Genomic DNA, 19777 nt, shown 5'->3' on the forward strand with positions numbered 1-19777 from the left:
TTACTGAAGTTTAGCTTCATCTGGGGCACGTGCTGTTTCTTTTGTATCTGTAAGTGCTTCCTGTTGAGGTTTAATTTTTGAAACAGGAGCATCGTGCCAAATAGAATCCTGCCTGCATATTTATCCACGAAGATGCCACCATGTTGTGCCATACCTCTACTCAACTGGAGTACTTTCTACTGGGTAGTCAGTAAGTGCTACCTCGTTGGGTAAATGTATGGTGCTTTTCCTACACTACAGCTGCGTAAAGGCCCAGAAGAGAAGTCTTCAGTGATCACCTGTGTCTGTGACTTTGCCACTGCGCTGATAGGCGCCGAGGTACCTCGAGTGAGCTGTCCATCACAGTGGGGGAAAGGGCGGGATAGGTTGCATAGCCTAGTCTGTGTGGGGAGGGGTTAAACTGGCGAGGCTTCTGTGCGAGTTCAAATGCCTCTTGTTTATGAAGGGTCAGAGACCGATCAGCTCAGTAAATGATAAGAAAGCAGTCGGTGGTACCTCTTTGGGTGAATATATTGTGCTTTTCCAGCACTGCAGCTGCGTGAAGGCCCAGAAGAGTTGTATTCAGGGATCACCTGTGTCTGTAACGTTGCCACTGCGCCGATAGGCGCCGAGGTACCTCGAGTGAGCAGTCCATCACAGTGGTGGAAAGGGCGGATAGGTTGCATAGCCTAGTGTGTGTGGGGAGGGGCTAAACTGGCGAGGCTTCTGTGCGTGTTCACTTGCCTCTTGTTTATGAAGGGTCAGAGACCGATTAGCGCAGCAAATGAGGAGAAAGCAGTCGGTGGTACCTCTTTGGGTGAATGTATTGTGCTTTTCCAGCACTGCAGCTGCGTAAAGGCCCAGAAGAGTTGTCTCGAGTGACCACGTGTGTCTGTAACTTTGCCACCGCGCCGTTTGGCGCCAAGGTCCCTCGAGTGAGCTGTCCATCACAGTGGGGGAAAGGGCGGGAAGAGGTTGCATAGCCTAGTGTGTGGGGCGGGGCCAAACGGGCGGGGCTTCTGTACGAGTTCACATGCCTCTTGTTTATAAAGGGTCAGAGACCATCAGAGCATCAGATGAGGAGAAATCAGCCTCCTGGTCACTGGAAGTACAGGAGGATTGCGCTCGAGAAACTCGTGGATGCCTAGACCTCCATCACGGATTACAGCTAATTGTAGACTGTAGCCTCGACCTTGCTCACTAGGTTCTTGGGCTGATTATAATGCGTTACTGAAGTTTAGCTTCATCCGGGGCACGTGCTGTTTCTTTTGTATCTGTAAGTGCTTCCTGTTGAGGTTTAATTTTTGAAACAGGAGCATCGTGCCAAAAGGAATCCTGCCTGCATATTTATCCACGAAGATGCCACCATGTTGTGCCATACCTCTACTCAACTGGAGTACTTTCTACTGGGTAGTCAGTAAGTGCTACCTCGTTGGGTAAATGTATGGTGCTTTTCCTACACTACAGCTGCGTAAAGGCCCAGAAGAGAAGTCTTCAGTGATCACCTGTGTCTGTGACTTTGCCACTGCGCTGATAGGCGCCGAGGTACCTCGAGTGAGCTGTCCATCACAGTGGGGGAAAGGGCGGGATAGGTTGCATAGCCTAGTCTGTGTGGGGAGGGGCCAAACTGGCGAGGCTTCTGTGCGTGTTCACTTGCCTCTTGTTTATGAAGGGTCAGAGACCGATTAGCGCAGCAAATGAGGAGAAAGCAGTCGGTGGTACCTCTTTGGGTGAATGTATTGTACTTTTCCAGCACTGCAGCTGCGTAAAGGCCCAGAAGAGTTGTCTCGAGTGACCACGTGTGTCTGTAACTTTGCCACCGCGCCGTTTGGCGCCAAGGTCCCTCGAGTGAGCTGTCCATCACAGTGGGGGAAAGGGCGGGAAGAGGTTGCATAGCCTAGTGTGTGGGGCGGGGCCAAACGGGCCGGGCTTCTGTACGAGTTCACATGCCTCTTGTTTACAAAGGGTCAGAGACCATCAGAGCATCAGATGAGGAGAAATCAGCCTCCTGGTCACTGGAAGTAAAGGAGGATTGCGCTCGAGAAACTCGTGGATGCCTAGACCTCCATCACGGATTACAGCTAATTGTAGACTGTAGCCTCGACCTTGCTCACTAGGTTCTTGGGCTGATTATAATGCGTTACTGAAGTTTAGCTTCATCCGGGGCACGTGCTGTTTCTTTTGTATCTGTAAGTGCTTCCTGTTGAGGTTTAATTTTTGAAACAGGAGCATCGTGCCAAATAGAATCCTGCCTGCATATTTATCCACGAAGATGCCACCATGTTGTGCCATACCTCTACTCAACTGGAGTACTTTCTACTGGGTAGTCAGTAAGTGCTACCTCGTTGGGTAAATGTATGGTGCTTTTCCTACACTACAGCTGCGTAAAGGCCCAGAAGAGAAGTCTTCAGTGATCACCTGTGTCTGTGACTTTGCCACTGCGCTGATAGGCGCCGAGGTACCTCGAGTGAGCTGTCCATCACAGTGGGGGAAAGGGCGGGATAGGTTGCATAGCCTAGTCTGTGTGGGGAGGGGTTAAACTGGCGAGGCTTCTGTGCGAGTTCACATGCCTCTTGTTTATGAAGGGTCAGAGACCGATCAGCTCAGTAAATGATAAGAAAGCAGTCGGTGGTACCTCTTTGGGTGAATGTATTGTGCTTTTCCAGCACTGCAGCTGCGTAAAGGCCCAGAAGAGAAGTCTTCAGTGATCACCTGTGTCTGTGACTTTGCCACTGCGCGGATAGGCGCCGAGGTACCTCGAGTGAGCTGTCCATCACAGTGGGGGAAAGGGCGGGATAGGTTGCATAGCCTAGTCTGTGTGGGGAGGGGTTAAACTGGCGAGGCTTCTGTGCGAGTTCACATGCCTCTTGTTTATGAAGGGTCAGAGACCGATCAGCTCAGTAAATGATAAGAAAGCAGTCGGTGGTACCTCTTTGGGTAAATGTATTGCGCTTTTCCAGCACTGCAGCTGCGTGAAGGCCCAGAAGAGTTGTATTCAGTGATCACCTGTGTCTGTGACTTTGCCACTGCGCTGATAGGCGCGAGGTACCTCGAGTGAGCTGTCCATCACAGTGGGGGAAAGGGCGGGATAGGTTGCATAGCCTAGTCTGTGTGGGGAGGGGTTAAACTGGCGAGGCTTCTGTGCGAGTTCAAATGTCTCTTGTTTATGAAGGGTCAGAGACCGATCAGCTCAGTAAATGATAAGAAAGCAGTCGGTGGTACCTCTTTGGGTGAATATATTGTGCTTTTCCAGCACTGCAGCTGCGTGAAGGCCCAGAAGAGTTGTATTCAGGGATCACCTGTGTCTGTAACGTTGCCACTGCGCCGATAGGCGCCGAGGTACCTCGAGTGAGCAGTCCATCACAGTGGTGGAAAGGGCGGATAGGTTGCATAGCCTAGTGTGTGTGGGGAGTGGCTAAACTGGCGAGGCTTCTGTGCGTGTTCACTTGCCTCTTGTTTATGAAGGGTCAGAGACCGATTAGCGCAGCAAATGAGGAGAAAGCAGTCGGTGGTACCTCTTTGGGTGAATGTATTGTGCTTTTCCAGCACTGCAGCTGCGTGAAGGCCCAGAAGAGTTGTCTCGAGTGACCACGTGTGTCTGTAACTTTGCCACCGCGCCGTTTGGCGCCAAGGTCCCTCGAGTGAGCTGTCCATCACAGTGGGGGAAAGGGCGGGATAGGTTGCATAGCCTAGACAGTGACTTTGCCACTGCGCTGATAGGCGCCGAGGTACCTCGAGTGAGCTGTCCATCACAGTGGGGGAAAGGGCGGGATAGGTTGCATAGCCTAGTCTGTGTGGGGAGGGGTTAAACTGGCGAGGCTTCTGTGCGAGTTCACATGCCTCTTGTTTATGAAGGGTCAGAGACCGATCAGCTCAGTAAATGATAAGAAAGCAGTCGGTGGTACCTCTTTGGGTGAATGTATTGTGCTTTTCCAGCACTGCAGCTGCGTAAAGGCCCAGAAGAGAAGTCTTCAGTGATCACCTGTGACTTTGCCACTGCGCTGATAGGCGCCGAGGTACCTCGAGTGAGCTGTCCATCACAGTGGGGGAAAGGGCGGGATAGGTTGCATAGCCTAGTCTGTGTGGGGAGGGGTTAAACTGGCGAGGCTTCTGTGCGAGTTCACATGCCTCTTGTTTATGAAGGGTCAGAGACCGATCAGCTCAGTAAATGATAAGAAAGCAGTCGGTGGTACCTCTTTGGGTAAATGTATTGCGCTTTTCCAGCACTGCAGCTGCGTGAAGGCCCAGAAGAGTTGTATTCAGTGATCACCTGTGTCTGTGACTTTGCCACTGCGCCGATATGCGCCGAGGTACCTCGAGGGAGCTGTCCATCAAAGTGGGGTAAAGGGCTGGATAGGTTGCATAGCCTAGTGTGTGTGGGGAGGGGCCAAACTGGCGAGGCTTCTGTGCGTGTTCACTTGCCTCTTGTTTATGAAGGGTCAGAGACTGATCAGCTCAGTAAATGATAAGAAAGCAGTCGGTGGTACCTCTTTGGGTAAATGTATTGTGCTTTTCCAGCACTGCAGCTGTGTGAAGGCCCAGAAGAGTTGTCTCGAGTGACCACGTGTGTCTGTAACTTTGCCACCGCGCCGTTTGGCGCCAAGGTCCCTCGAGTGAGCTGTCCATCACAGTGGGGGAAAGGGCGGGAAGAGGTTGCATAGCCTAGTGTGTGGGGCGGGGCCAAACGGGCGGGGCTTCTGTACGAGTTCACATGCCTCTTGTTTATAAAGGGTCAGAGACCATCAGAGCATCAGATGAGGAGAAATCAGCCTCCTGGTCACTGGAAGTACAGGAGGATTGCGCTCGAGAAACTCGTGGATGCCTAGACCTCCATCACGGATTACAGCTAATTTTAGACTGTAGCCTCGACCTTGCTCACTAGGTTCTTGGGCTGATTATAATGCGTTACTGAAGTTTAGCTTCAACCGGGGCACGTGCTGTTTCTTTTGTATATGTAATTGCTTCCTGTTGAGGTTTAATTTTTGAAACAGGAGCATCGTGCCAAAATGAATCCTGCCTGCATATTTATCCACGAAGATGCCACCATGTTGTGCCATACCTCTACTCAACTGGAGTACTTTCTACTGGGTAGTCAGTAAGTGCTACCTCGTTGGGTAAATGTATGGTGCTTTTCCTACACTACAGCTGCGTAAAGGCCCAGAAGAGAAGTCTTCAGTGTCACCTGTGTCTGTGACTTTGCCACTGCGCTGATAGGCGCCGAGGTACCTCGAGTGAGCTGTCCATCACAGTGGGGGAAAGGGCGGGATAGGTTGCATAGCCTAGTGTGTGTGGGGAGGGGCCAAACTGGCGAGGCTTCTGTGCGTGTTCACTTGCCTCTTGTTTATGAAGGGTCAGAGACCGATTAGCGCAGCAAATGAGGAGAAAGCAGTCGGTGGTACCTCTTTGGGTGAATGTATTGTGCTTTTCCAGCACTGCAGCTGCGTAAAGGCCCAGAAGAGTTGTCTCGAGTGACCACGTGTGTCTGTAACTTTGCCACCGCGCCGTTTGGCGCCAAGGTCCCTCGAGTGAGCTGTCCATCACAGTGGGGGAAAGGGCGGGAAGAGGTTGCATAGCCTAGTGTGTGGGGCAGGGCCAAACGGGCCGGGCTTCTGTACGAGTTCACATGCCTCTTGTTTATAAAGGGTCAGAGACCATCAGAGCATCAGATGAGGAGAAATCAGCCTCCTGGTCACTGGAAGTACAGGAGGATTGCGCTCGAGAAACTCGTGGATGCCTAGACCTCCATCACGGATTACAGCTAATTGTAGACTGTAGCCTCACCTTGCTCACTAGGTTCTTGGGCTGATTATAATGCGTTACTGAAGTTTAGCTTCATCTGGGGCACGTGCTGTTTCTTTTGTATCTGTAAGTGCTTCCTGTTGAGGTTTAATTTTTGAAACAGGAGCATCGTGCCAAATAGAATCCTGCCTGCATATTTATCCACGAAGATGCCACCATGTTGTGCCATACCTCTACTCAACTGGAGTACTTTCTACTGGGTAGTCAGTAAGTGCTACCTCGTTGGGTAAATGTATGGTGCTTTTCCTACACTACAGCTGCGTAAAGGCCCAGAAGAGAAGTCTTCAGTGATCACCTGTGTCTGTGACTTTGCCACTGCGCTGATAGGCGCCGAGGTACCTCGAGTGAGCTGTCCATCACAGTGGGGGAAAGGTCGGGATAGGTTGCATAGCCTAGTCTGTGTGGGGAGGGGTTAAACTGGCGAGGCTTCTGTGCGAGTTCAAATGCCTCTTGTTTATGAAGGGTCAGAGACCGATCAGCTCAGTAAATGATAAGAAAGCAGTCGGTGGTACCTCTTTGGGTGAATATATTGTGCTTTTCCAGCACTGCAGCTGCGTGAAGGCCCAGAAGAGTTGTATTCAGGGATCACCTGTGTCTGTAATGTTGCCACTGCGCCGATAGGCGCCGAGGTACCTCGAGTGAGCAGTCCATCACAGTGGTGGAAAGGGCGGATAGGTTGCATAGCCTAGTGTGTGTGGGGAGGGGCCAAACTGGCGAGGCTTCTGTGCGTGTTCACTTGCCTCTTGTTTATGAAGGGTCAGAGACCGATTAGCGCAGCAAATGAGGAGAAAGCAGTCGGTGGTACCTCTTTGGGTGAATGTATTGTGCTTTTCCAGCACTGCAGCTGCGTAAAGGCCCAGAAGAGTTGTCTCGAGTGACCACGTGTGTCTGTAACTTTGCCACCGCGCCGTTTGGCGCCAAGGTCCCTCGAGTGAGCTGTCCATCACAGTGGGGGAAAGGGCGGGAAGAGGTTGCATAGCCTAGTGTGTGGGGCGGGGCCAAACGGGCGGGGCTTCTGTACGAGTTCACATGCCTCTTGTTTATAAAGGGTCAGAGACCATCAGAGCATCAGATGAGGAGAAATCAGCCTCCTGGTCACTGGAAGTACAGGAGGATTGCGCTCGAGAAACTCGTGGATGCCTAGACCTCCATCACGGATTACAGCTAATTGTAGACTGTAGCCTCGACCTTGCTCACTAGGTTCTTGGGCTGATTATAATGCGTTACTGAAGTTTAGCTTCATCCGGGGCACGTGCTGTTTCTTTTGTATCTGTAAGTGCTTCCTGTTGAGGTTTAATTTTTGAAACAGGAGCATCGTGCCAAAATGAATCCTGCCTGCATATTTATCCACGAAGATGCCACCATGTTGTGCCATACCTCTACTCAACTGGAGTACTTTCTACTGGGTAGTCAGTAAGTGCTACCTCGTTGGGTAAATGTATGGTGCTTTTCCTACACTACAGCTGCGTAAAGGCCCAGAAGAGAAGTCTTCAGTGATCACCTGTGTCTGTGACTTTGCCACTGCGCTGATAGGCGCCGAGGTACCTCGAGTGAGCTGTCCATCACAGTGGGGGAAAGGGCGGGATAGGTTGCATAGCCTAGTCTGTGTGGGGAGGGGCCAAACTGGCGAGGCTTCTGTGCGTGTTCACTTGCCTCTTGTTTATGAAGGGTCAGAGACCGATTAGCGCAGCAAATGAGGAGAAAGCAGTCGGTGGTACCTCTTTGGGTGAATGTATTGTACTTTTCCAGCACTGCAGCTGCGTAAAGGCCCAGAAGAGTTGTCTCGAGTGACCACGTGTGTCTGTAACTTTGCCACCGCGCCGTTTGGCGCCAAGGTCCCTCGAGTGAGCTGTCCATCACAGTGGGGGAAAGGGCGGGAAGAGGTTGCATAGCCTAGTGTGTGGGGCGGGGCCAAACGGGCCGGGCTTCTGTACGAGTTCACATGCCTCTTGTTTATAAAGGGTCAGAGACCATCAGAGCATCAGATGAGGAGAAATCAGCCTCCTGGTCACTGGAAGTAAAGGAGGATTGCGCTCGAGAAACTCGTGGATGCCTAGACCTCCATCACGGATTACAGCTAATTGTAGACTGTAGCCTCGACCTTGCTCACTAGGTTCTTGGGCTGATTATAATGCGTTACTGAAGTTTAGCTTCATCCGGGGCACGTGCTGTTTCTTTTGTATCTGTAAGTGCTTCCTGTTGAGGTTTAATTTTTGAAACAGGAGCATCGTGCCAAATAGAATCCTGCCTGCATATTTATCCACGAAGATGCCACCATGTTGTGCCATACCTCTACTCAACTGGAGTACTTTCTACTGGGTAGTCAGTAAGTGCTACCTCGTTGGGTAAATGTATGGTGCTTTTCCTACACTACAGCTGCGTAAAGGCCCAGAAGAGAAGTCTTCAGTGATCACCTGTGTCTGTGACTTTGCCACTGCGCTGATAGGCGCCGAGGTACCTCGAGTGAGCTGTCCATCACAGTGGGGGAAAGGGCGGGATAGGTTGCATAGCCTAGTCTGTGTGGGGAGGGGTTAAACTGGCGAGGCTTCTGTGCGAGTTCACATGCCTCTTGTTTATGAAGGGTCAGAGACCGATCAGCTCAGTAAATGATAAGAAAGCAGTCGGTGGTACCTCTTTGGGTGAATGTATTGTGCTTTTCCAGCACTGCAGCTGCGTAAAGGCCCAGAAGAGAAGTCTTCAGTGATCACCTGTGTCTGTGACTTTGCCACTGCGCGGATAGGCGCCGAGGTACCTCGAGTGAGCTGTCCATCACAGTGGGGGAAAGGGCGGGATAGGTTGCATAGCCTAGTCTGTGTGGGGAGGGGTTAAACTGGCGAGGCTTCTGTGCGAGTTCACATGCCTCTTGTTTATGAAGGGTCAGAGACCGATCAGCTCAGTAAATGATAAGAAAGCAGTCGGTGGTACCTCTTTGGGTAAATGTATTGCGCTTTTCCAGCACTGCAGCTGCGTGAAGGCCCAGAAGAGTTGTATTCAGTGATCACCTGTGTCTGTGACTTTGCCACTGCGCTGATAGGCGCGAGGTACCTCGAGTGAGCTGTCCATCACAGTGGGGGAAAGGGCGGGATAGGTTGCATAGCCTAGTCTGTGTGGGGAGGGGTTAAACTGGCGAGGCTTCTGTGCGAGTTCAAATGTCTCTTGTTTATGAAGGGTCAGAGACCGATCAGCTCAGTAAATGATAAGAAAGCAGTCGGTGGTACCTCTTTGGGTGAATATATTGTGCTTTTCCAGCACTGCAGCTGCGTGAAGGCCCAGAAGAGTTGTATTCAGGGATCACCTGTGTCTGTAACGTTGCCACTGCGCCGATAGGCGCCGAGGTACCTCGAGTGAGCAGTCCATCACAGTGGTGGAAAGGGCGGATAGGTTGCATAGCCTAGTGTGTGTGGGGAGTGGCTAAACTGGCGAGGCTTCTGTGCGTGTTCACTTGCCTCTTGTTTATGAAGGGTCAGAGACCGATTAGCGCAGCAAATGAGGAGAAAGCAGTCGGTGGTACCTCTTTGGGTGAATGTATTGTGCTTTTCCAGCACTGCAGCTGCGTGAAGGCCCAGAAGAGTTGTCTCGAGTGACCACGTGTGTCTGTAACTTTGCCACCGCGCCGTTTGGCGCCAAGGTCCCTCGAGTGAGCTGTCCATCACAGTGGGGGAAAGGGCGGGATAGGTTGCATAGCCTAGACAGTGACTTTGCCACTGCGCTGATAGGCGCCGAGGTACCTCGAGTGAGCTGTCCATCACAGTGGGGGAAAGGGCGGGATAGGTTGCATAGCCTAGTCTGTGTGGGGAGGGGTTAAACTGGCGAGGCTTCTGTGCGAGTTCACATGCCTCTTGTTTATGAAGGGTCAGAGACCGATCAGCTCAGTAAATGATAAGAAAGCAGTCGGTGGTACCTCTTTGGGTGAATGTATTGTGCTTTTCCAGCACTGCAGCTGCGTAAAGGCCCAGAAGAGAAGTCTTCAGTGATCACCTGTGACTTTGCCACTGCGCTGATAGGCGCCGAGGTACCTCGAGTGAGCTGTCCATCACAGTGGGGGAAAGGGCGGGATAGGTTGCATAGCCTAGTCTGTGTGGGGAGGGGTTAAACTGGCGAGGCTTCTGTGCGAGTTCACATGCCTCTTGTTTATGAAGGGTCAGAGACCGATCAGCTCAGTAAATGATAAGAAAGCAGTGGGTGGTACCTCTTTGGGTAAATGTATTGCGCTTTTCCAGCACTGCAGCTGCGTGAAGGCCCAGAAGAGTTGTATTCAGTGATCACCTGTGTCTGTGACTTTGCCACTGCGCCGATATGCGCCGAGGTACCTCGAGGGAGCTGTCCATCAAAGTGGGGTAAAGGGCTGGATAGGTTGCATAGCCTAGTGTGTGTGGGGAGGGGCCAAACTGGCGAGGCTTCTGTGCGTGTTCACTTGCCTCTTGTTTATGAAGGGTCAGAGACTGATCAGCTCAGTAAATGATAAGAAAGCAGTCGGTGGTACCTCTTTGGGTGAATATATTGTGCTTTTCCAGCACTGCAGCTGCGTGAAGGCCCAGAAGAGTTGTATTCAGGGATCACCTGTGTCTGTAATGTTGCCACTGCGCCGATAGGCGCCGAGGTACCTCGAGTGAGCAGTCCATCACAGTGGTGGAAAGGGCGGATAGGTTGCATAGCCTAGTGTGTGTGGGGAGGGGCCAAACTGGTGAGGCTTCTGTGCGTGTTCACTTGCCTCTTGTTTATGAAGGGTCAGAGACCGATTAGCGCAGCAAATGAGGAGAAAGCAGTCGGTGGTACCTCTTTGGGTGAATGTATTGTGCTTTTCCAGCACTGCAGCTGCGTAAAGGCCCAGAAGAGTTGTCTCGAGTGACCACGTGTGTCTGTAACTTTGCCACCGCGCCGTTTGGCGCCAAGGTCCCTCGAGTGAGCTGTCCATCACAGTGGGGGAAAGGGCGGGAAGAGGTTGCATAGCCTAGTGTGTGGGGCGGGGCCAAACGGGCGGGGCTTCTGTACGAGTTCACATGCCTCTTGTTTATAAAGGGTCAGAGACCATCAGAGCATCAGATGAGGAGAAATCAGCCTCCTGGTCACTGGAAGTACAGGAGGATTGCGCTCGAGAAACTCGTGGATGCCTAGACCTCCATCACGGATTACAGCTAATTGTAGACTGTAGCCTCGACCTTGCTCACTAGGTTCTTGGGCTGATTATAATGCGTTACTGAAGTTTAGCTTCATCCGGGGCACGTGCTGTTTCTTTTGTATCTGTAAGTGCTTCCTGTTGAGGTTTAATTTTTGAAACAGGAGCATCGTGCCAAAATGAATCCTGCCTGCATATTTATCCACGAAGATGCCACCATGTTGTGCCATACCTCTACTCAACTGGAGTACTTTCTACTGGGTAGTCAGTAAGTGCTACCTCGTTGGGTAAATGTATGGTGCTTTTCCTACACTACAGCTGCGTAAAGGCCCAGAAGAGAAGTCTTCAGTGATCACCTGTGTCTGTGACTTTGCCACTGCGCTGATAGGCGCCGAGGTACCTCGAGTGAGCTGTCCATCACAGTGGGGGAAAGGGCGGGATAGGTTGCATAGCCTAGTCTGTGTGGGGAGGGGTTAAACTGGCGAGGCTTCTGTGCGAGTTCACATGCCTCTTGTTTATGAAGGGTCAGAGACCGATCAGCTCAGTAAATGATAAGAAAGCAGTCGGTGGTACCTCTTTGGGTGAATGTATTGTGCTTTTCCAGCACTGCAGCTGCGTAAAGGCCCAGAAGAGAAGTCTTCAGTGATCACCTGTGTCTGTGACTTTGCCACTGCGCTGATAGGCGCCGAGGTACCTCGAGTGAGCTGTCCATCACAGTGGGGGAAAGGGCGGGATAGTTTGCATAGCCTAGACAGTGACTTTGCCACTGCGCTGATAGGCGCCGAGGTACCTCGAGTGAGCTGTCCATCACAGTAGGGGAAAGGGCGGGATAGGTTGCATAGCCTAGTCTGTGTGGGGAGGGGTTAAACTGGCAAGGCTTCTGTGCGAGTTCACATGCCTCTTGTTTATGAAGGGTCAGAGACCGATCAGCTCAGTAAATGATAAGAAAGCAGTCGGTGGTACCTCTTTGGGTAAATGTATTGCGCTTTTCCCGCACTGCAGCTGCGTGAAGGCCCAGAAGAGTTGTATTCAGTGATCACCTGTGTCTGTGACTTTGCCACTGCGCCGATATGCGCCGAGGTACCTCGAGGGAGCTGTCCATCAAAGTGGGGTAAAGGGCTGGATAGGTTGCATAGCCTAGTGTGTGTGGGGAGGGGCCAAACTGGCGAGGCTTCTGTGCGTGTTCACTTGCCTCTTGTTTATGAAGGGTCAGAGACTGATCAGCTCAGTAAATGATAAGAAAGCAGTCGGTGGTACCTCTTTGGGTAAATGTATTGTGCTTTTCCAGCACTGCAGCTGCGTGAAGGCCCAGAAGAGTTGTCTCGAGTGACCACGTGTGTCTGTAACTTTGCCACCGCGCCGTTTGGCGCCAAGGTCCCTCGAGTGAGCTGTCCATCACAGTGGGGGAAAGGGCGGGAAGAGGTTGCATAGCCTAGTGTGTGGGGCGGGGCCAAACGGGCGGGGCTTCTGTACGAGTTCACATGCCTCTTGTTTATAAAGGGTCAGAGACCATCAGAGCATCAGATGAGGAGAAATCAGCCTCCTGGTCACTGGAAGTACAGGAGGATTGCGCTCGAGAAACTCGTGGATGCCTAGACCTCCATCACGGATTACAGCTAATTGTAGACTGTAGCCTCGACCTTGCTCACTAGGTTCTTGGGCTGATTATAATGCGTTACTGAAGTTTAGCTTCATCCGGGGCACGTGCTGTTTCTTTTGTATCTGTAAGTGCTTCCTGTTGAGGTTTAATTTTTGAAACAGGAGCATCGTGCCAAAATGAATCCTGCCTGCATATTTATCCACGAAGATGCCACCATGTTGTGCCATACCTCTACTCAACTGGAGTACTTTCTACTGGGTAGTCAGTAAGTGCTACCTCGTTGGGTAAATGTATGGTGCTTTTCCTACACTACAGCTGCGTAAAGGCCCAGAAGAGAAGTCTTCAGTGATCACCTGTGTCTGTGACTTTGCCACTGCGCTGATAGGCGCCGAGGTACCTCGAGTGAGCTGTCCATCACAGTGGGGGAAAGGGCGGGATAGGTTGCATAGCCTAGTCTGTGTGGGGAGGGGTTAAACTGGCGAGGCTTCTGTGCGAGTTCACATGCCTCTTGTTTATGAAGGGTCAGAGACCGATCAGCTCAGTAAATGATAAGAAAGCAGTCGGTGGTACCTCTTTGGGTGAATGTATTGTGCTTTTCCAGCACTGCAGCTGCGTAAAGGCCCAGAAGAGAAGTCTTCAGTGATCACCTGTGTCTGTGACTTTGCCACTGCGCTGATAGGCGCCGAGGTACCTCGAGTGAGCTGTCCATCACAGTGGGGGAAAGGGCGGGATAGGTTGCATAGCCTAGACAGTGACTTTGCCACTGCGCTGATAGGCGCCGAGGTACCTCGAGTGAGCTGTCCATCACAGTAGGGGAAAGGGCGGGATAGGTTGCATAGCCTAGTCTGTGTGGGGAGGGGTTAAACTGGCAAGGCTTCTGTGCGAGTTCACATGCCTCTTGTTTATGAAGGGTCAGAGACCGATCAGCTCAGTAAATGATAAGAAAGCAGTCGGTGGTACCTCTTTGGGTAAATGTATTGCGCTTTTCCCGCACTGCAGCTGCGTGAAGGCCCAGAAGAGTTGTATTCAGTGATCACCTGTGTCTGTGACTTTGCCACTGCGCCGATATGCGCCGAGGTACCTCGAGGGAGCTGTCCATCAAAGTGGGGTAAAGGGCTGGATAGGTTGCATAGCCTAGTGTGTGTGGGGAGGGGCCAAACTGGCGAGGCTTCTGTGCGTGTTCACTTGCCTCTTGTTTATGAAGGGTCAGAGACTGATCAGCTCAGTAAATGATAAGAAAGCAGTCGGTGGTACCTCTTTGGGTAAATGTATTGTGCTTTTCCAGCACTGCAGCTGCGTGAAGGCCCAGAAGAGTTGTCTCGAGTGACCACGTGTGTCTGTAACTTTGCCACCGCGCCGTTTGGCGCCAAGGTCCCTCGAGTGAGCTGTCCATCACAGTGGGGGAAAGGGCGGGAAGAGGTTGCATAGCCTAGTGTGTGGGGCGGGGCCAAACGGGCGGGGCTTCTGTACGAGTTCACATGCCTCTTGTTTATAAAGGGTCAGAGACCATCAGAGCATCAGATGAGGAGAAATCAGCCTCCTGGTCACTGGAAGTACAGGAGGATTGCGCTCGAGAAACTCGTGGATGCCTAGACCTCCATCACGGATTACAGCTAATTGTAGACTGTAGCCTCGACCTTGCTCACTAGGTTCTTGGGCTGATTATAATGCGTTACTGAAGTTTAGCTTCATCCGGGGCACGTGCTGTTTCTTTTGTATCTGTAAGTGCTTCCTGTTGAGGTTTAATTTTTGAAACAGGAGCATCCTGCCAAAATGAATCCTGCCTGCATATTTATCCACGAAGATGCCACCATGTTGTGCCATACCTCTACTCAACTGGAGTACTTTCTACTGGGTAGTCAGTAAGTGCTACCTCGTTGGGTAAATGTATGGTGCTTTTCCTACACTACAGCTGCGTAAAGGCCCAGAAGAGAAGTCTTCAGTGATCACCTGTGTCTGTGACTTTGCCACTGCGCTGATAGGCGCCGAGGTACCTCGAGTGAGCTGTCCATCACAGTGGGGGAAAGGGCGGGATAGGTTGCATAGCCTAGTCTGTGTGGGGAGGGGTTAAACTGGCGAGGCTTCTGTGCGAGTTCACATGCCTCTTGTTTATGAAGGGTCAGAGACCGATCAGCTCAGTAAATGATAAGAAAGCAGTCGGTGGTACCTCTTTGGGTGAATATATTGTGCTTTTCCAGCACTGCAGCTGCGTGAAGGCCCAGAAGAGTTGTATTCAGGGATCACCTGTGTCTGTAACGTTGCCGCTGCGCCGATAGGCGCCGAGGTACCTCGAGTGAGCAGTCCATCACAGTGGTGGAAAGGGCGGATAGGTTGCATAGCCTAGTGTGTGTGGGGAGGGGCTAAACTGGCGAGGCTTCTGTGCGTGTTCACTTGCCTCTTGTTTATGAAGGGTCAGAGACCGATTAGCGCAGCAAATGAGGAGAAAGCAGTCGGTGGTACCTCTTTGGGTGAATGTATTGTGCTTTTCCAGCACTGCAGCTGCGTAAAGGCCCAGAAGAGTTGTCTCGAGTGACCACGTGTGTCTGTAACTTTGCCACCGCGCCGTTTGGCGCCAAGGTCCCTCGAGTGAGCTGTCCATCACAGTGGGGGAAAGGGCGGGAAGAGGTTGCATAGCCTAGTGTGTGGGGCGGGGCCAAACGGGCGGGGCTTCTGTACGAGTTCACATGCCTCTTGTTTATAAAGGGTCAGAGACCATCAGAGCATCAGATGAGGAGAAATCAGCCTCCTGGTCACTGGAAGTACAGGAGGATTGCGCTCGAGAAACTCGTGGATGCCTAGACCTCCATCACGGATTACAGCTAATTGTAGACTGTAGCCTCGACCTTGCTCACTAGGTTCTTGGGCTGATTATAATGCGTTACTGAAGTTTAGCTTCATCCGGGGCACGTGCTGTTTCTTTTGTATCTGTAAGTGCTTCCTGTTGAGGTTTAATTTTTGAAACAGGAGCATCGTGCCAAAATGAATCCTGCCTGCATATTTATCCACGAAGATGCCACCATGTTGTGCCATACCTCTACTCAACTGGAGTACTTTCTACTGGGTAGTCAGTAAGTGCTACCTCGTTGGGTAAATGTATGGTGCTTTTCCTACACTACAGCTGCGTAAAGGCCCAGAAGAGAAGTCTTCAGTGATCACCTGTGTCTGTGACTTTGCCACTGCGCTGATAGGCGCCGAGGTACCTCGAGTGAGCTGTCCATCACAGTGGGGGAAAGGGCGGGAATAGGTTGCATAGCCTAGTCTGTGTGGGGAGGGGTTAAACTGGCGAGGCTTCTGTGCGAGTTCACATGCCTCTTGTTTATGAAGGGTCAGAGACCGATCAGCTCAGTAAATGATAAGAAAGCAGTCGGTGGTACCTCTTTGGGTGAATGTATTGTGCTTTTCCAGCACTGCAGCTGCGTAAAGGCCCAGAAGAGAAGTCTTCAGTGATCACCTGTGTCTGTGACTTTGCCACTGCGCTGATAGGCGCCGAGGTACCTCGAGTGAGCTGTCCATCACAGTGGGGGAAAGGGCGGGATAGGTTGCATAGCCTAGACAGTGACTTTGCCACTGCGCTGATAGGCGCCGAGGTACCTCGAGTGAGCTGTCCATCACAGTGGGGTAAAGGGCTGGATAGGTTGCATAGCCTAGTGTGTGTGGGGAGGGGCCAAACTGGCGAGGCTTCTGTGCGTGTTCACTTGCCTCTTGTTTATGAAGGGTCAGAGACTGATCAGCTCAGTAAATGATAAGAAAGCAGTCGGTGGTACCTCTTTGGGTAAATGTATTGTGCTTTTCCAGCACTGCAGCTGCGTGAAGGCCCAGAAGAGTTGTCTCGAGTGACCACGTGTGTCTGTAACTTTGCCACCGCGCCGTTTGGCGCCAAGGTCCCTCGAGTGAGCTGTCCATCACAGTGGGGGGAAGGGCGGGAAGAGGTTGCATAGCCTAGTGTGTGGGGCGGGGCCAAACGGGCGGGGCTTCTGTACGAGTTCACATGCCTCTTGTTTATAAAGGGTCAGAGACCATCAGAGCATCAGATGAGGAGAAATCAGCCTCCTGGTCACTGGAAGTACAGGAGGATTGCGCTCGAGAAACTCGTGGGTGCCTAGACCTCCATCACGGATTACAGCTAATTTTAGACTGTAGCCTCGACCTTGCTCACTAGGTTCTTGGGCTGATTATAATGCGTTACTGAAGTTTAGCTTCAACCGGGGCACGTGCTGTTTCTTTTGTATAGGTAAGTGCTTGCTGTTGAGGTTTAATTTTTGAAACAGGAGCATCGTGCCAAAATGAATCCTGCCTGCATATTTATCCACGAAGATGCCACCATGTTGTGCCATACCTCTACTCAACTGGAGTACTTTCTACTGAGTAGTCAGTAAGTGCTACCTCGTTGGGTAAATGTATGGTGCTTTTCCTACACTACAGCTGCGTAAAGGCCCAGAAGAGAAGTCTTCAGTGATCACCTGTGTCTGTGACTTTGCCACTGCGCTGATAGGCGCCGAGGTACCTCGAGTGAGCTGTCCATCACAGTGGGGGAAAGGGCGGGATAGGTTGCATAGCCTAGTCTGTGTGGGGAGGGGTTAAACTGGCGAGGCTTCTGTGCGAGTTCACATGCCTCTTGTTTATGAAGGGTCAGAGACCGATCAGCTCAGTAAATGATAAGAAAGCAGTCGGTGGTACCTCTTTGGGTGAATGTATTGTGCTTTTCCAGCACTGCAGCTGCGTAAAGGCCCAGAAGAGAAGTCTTCAGTGATCACCTGTGTCTGTGACTTTGCCACTGCGCTGATAGGCGCCGAGGTACCTCGAGTGAGCTGTCCATCACAGTGGGGGAAAGGGTGGGATAGGTTGCATAGCCTAGTCAGTCACTTTGCCACTGCGCTGATAGGCGCCGAGGTACCTCGAGTGAGCTGTCCATCACAGTGGGGGAAAGGGCGGGATAGGTTGCATAGCCTAGTCTGTGTGGGGAGGGGTTAAACTGGCGAGGCTTCTGTGCAAGTTCACATGCCTCTTGTTTATGAAGGGTCAGAGACCGATCAGCTCAGTAAATGATAAGAAAGCAGTCGGTGGTACCTCTTTGGGTGAATGTATTGTGCTTTTCCAGCACTGCAGCTGCGTGAAGGCCCAGAAGAGTTGTATTCAGGGATCACCTGTGTCTGTAACGTTGCCACTGCGCCGATAGGCGCCGAGGTACCTCGAGTGAGCTGTCCATCACAGTGGGGTAAAGGGCTGGATAGGTTGCATAGCCTAGTGTGTGTGGGGAGGGGCCAAACTGGCGAGGCTTCTGTGCGTGTTCACTTGCCTCTTGTTTATGAAGGGTCAGAGACTGATCAGCTCAGTAAATGATAAGAAAGCAGTCGGTGGTACCTCTTTGGGTAAATGTATTGTGCTTTTCCAGCACTGCAGCTGTGTGAAGGCCCAGAAGAGTTGTCTCGAGTGACCACGTGTGTCTGTAACTTTGCCACCGCGCCGTTTGGCGCCAAGGTCCCTCGAGTGAGCTGTCCATCACAGTGGGGGAAAGGGCGGGAAGAGGTTGCATAGCCTAGTGTGTGGGGCGGGGCCAAACGGGCGGGGCTTCTGTGCGTGTTCACTTGCCTCTTGTTTATGAAGGGTCAGAGACTGATCAGCTCAGTAAATGATAAGAAAGCAGTCGGTGGTACCTCTTTGGGTAAATGTATTGTGCTTTTCCAGCACTGCAGCTGTGTGAAGGCCCAGAAGAGTTGTCTCGAGTGACCACGTGTGTCTGTAACTTTGCCACCGCGCCGTTTGGCGCCGAGGTACCTCGAGTGAGCTGTCCATCACAGTGGGGGAAAGGGCGGGATAGGTTGCATAGCCTAGTCTGTGTGGGGAGGGGTTAAACTGGCGAGGCTTCTGTGCGAGTTCACATGCCTCTTGTTTATGAAGGGTCAGAGACCGATCAGCTCAGTAAATGATAAGAAAGCAGTCGGTGGTACCTCTTTGGGTGAATATATTGTGCTTTTCCAGCACTGCAGCTGCGTGAAGGCCCAGAAGAGTTGTATTCAGGGATCACCTGTGTCTGTAACGTTGCCGCTGCGCCGATAGGCGCCGAGGTACCTCGAGTGAGCAGTCCATCACAGTGGTGGAAAGGGCGGATAGGTTGCATAGCCTAGTGTGTGTGGGGAGGGGCTAAACTGGCGAGGCTTCTGTGCGTGTTCACTTGCCTCTTGTTTATGAAGGGTCAGAGACCGATTAGCGCAGCAAATGAGGAGAAAGCAGTCGGTGGTACCTCTTTGGGTGAATGTATTGTGCTTTTCCAGCACTGCAGCTGCGTAAAGGCCCAGAAGAGTTGTCTCGAGTGACCACGTGTGTCTGTAACTTTGCCACCGCGCCGTTTGGCGCCAAGGTCCCTCGAGTGAGCTGTCCATCACAGTGGGGGAAAGGGCGGGAAGAGGTTGCATAGCCTAGTGTGTGGGGCGGGGCCAAACGGGCGGGGCTTCTGTACGAGTTCACATGCCTCTTGTTTATAAAGGGTCAGAGACCATCAGAGCATCAGATGAGGAGAAATCAGCCTCCTGGTCACTGGAAGTACAGGAGGATTGCGCTCGAGAAACTCGTGGATGCCTAGACCTCCATCACGGATTACAGCTAATTGTAGACTGTAGCCTCGACCTTGCTCACTAGGTTCTTGGGCTGATTATAATGCGTTACTGAAGTTTAGCTTCATCCGGGGCACGTGCTGTTTCTTTTGTATCTGTAAGTGCTTCCTGTTGAGGTTTAATTTTTGAAACAGGAGCATCGTGCCAAAATGAATCCTGCCTGCATATTTATCCACGAAGATGCCACCATGTTGTGCCATACCTCTACTCAACTGGAGTACTTTCTACTGGGTAGTCAGTAAGTGCTACCTCGTTGGGTAAATGTATGGTGCTTTTCCTACACTACAGCTGCGTAAAGGCCCAGAAGAGAAGTCTTCAGTGATCACCTGTGTCTGTGACTTTGCCACTGCGCTGATAGGCGCCGAGGTACCTCGAGTGAGCTGTCCATCACAGTGGGGGAAAGGGCGGGAATAGGTTGCATAGCCTAGTCTGTGTGGGGAGGGGTTAAACTGGCGAGGCTTCTGTGCGAGTTCACATGCCTCTTGTTTATGAAGGGTCAGAGACCGATCAGCTCAGTAAATGATAAGAAAGCAGTCGGTGGTACCTCTTTGGGTGAATGTATTGTGCTTTTCCAGCACTGCAGCTGCGTAAAGGCCCAGAAGAGAAGTCTTCAGTGATCACCTGTGTCTGTGACTTTGCCACTGCGCTGATAGGCGCCGAGGTACCTCGAGT

This window comes from Lissotriton vulgaris, chromosome 8, assembly GCF_964263255.1.
Source record: "Lissotriton vulgaris chromosome 8, aLisVul1.2, whole genome shotgun sequence".
Taxonomy (NCBI): Eukaryota; Metazoa; Chordata; class Amphibia; order Caudata; family Salamandridae; genus Lissotriton; species Lissotriton vulgaris.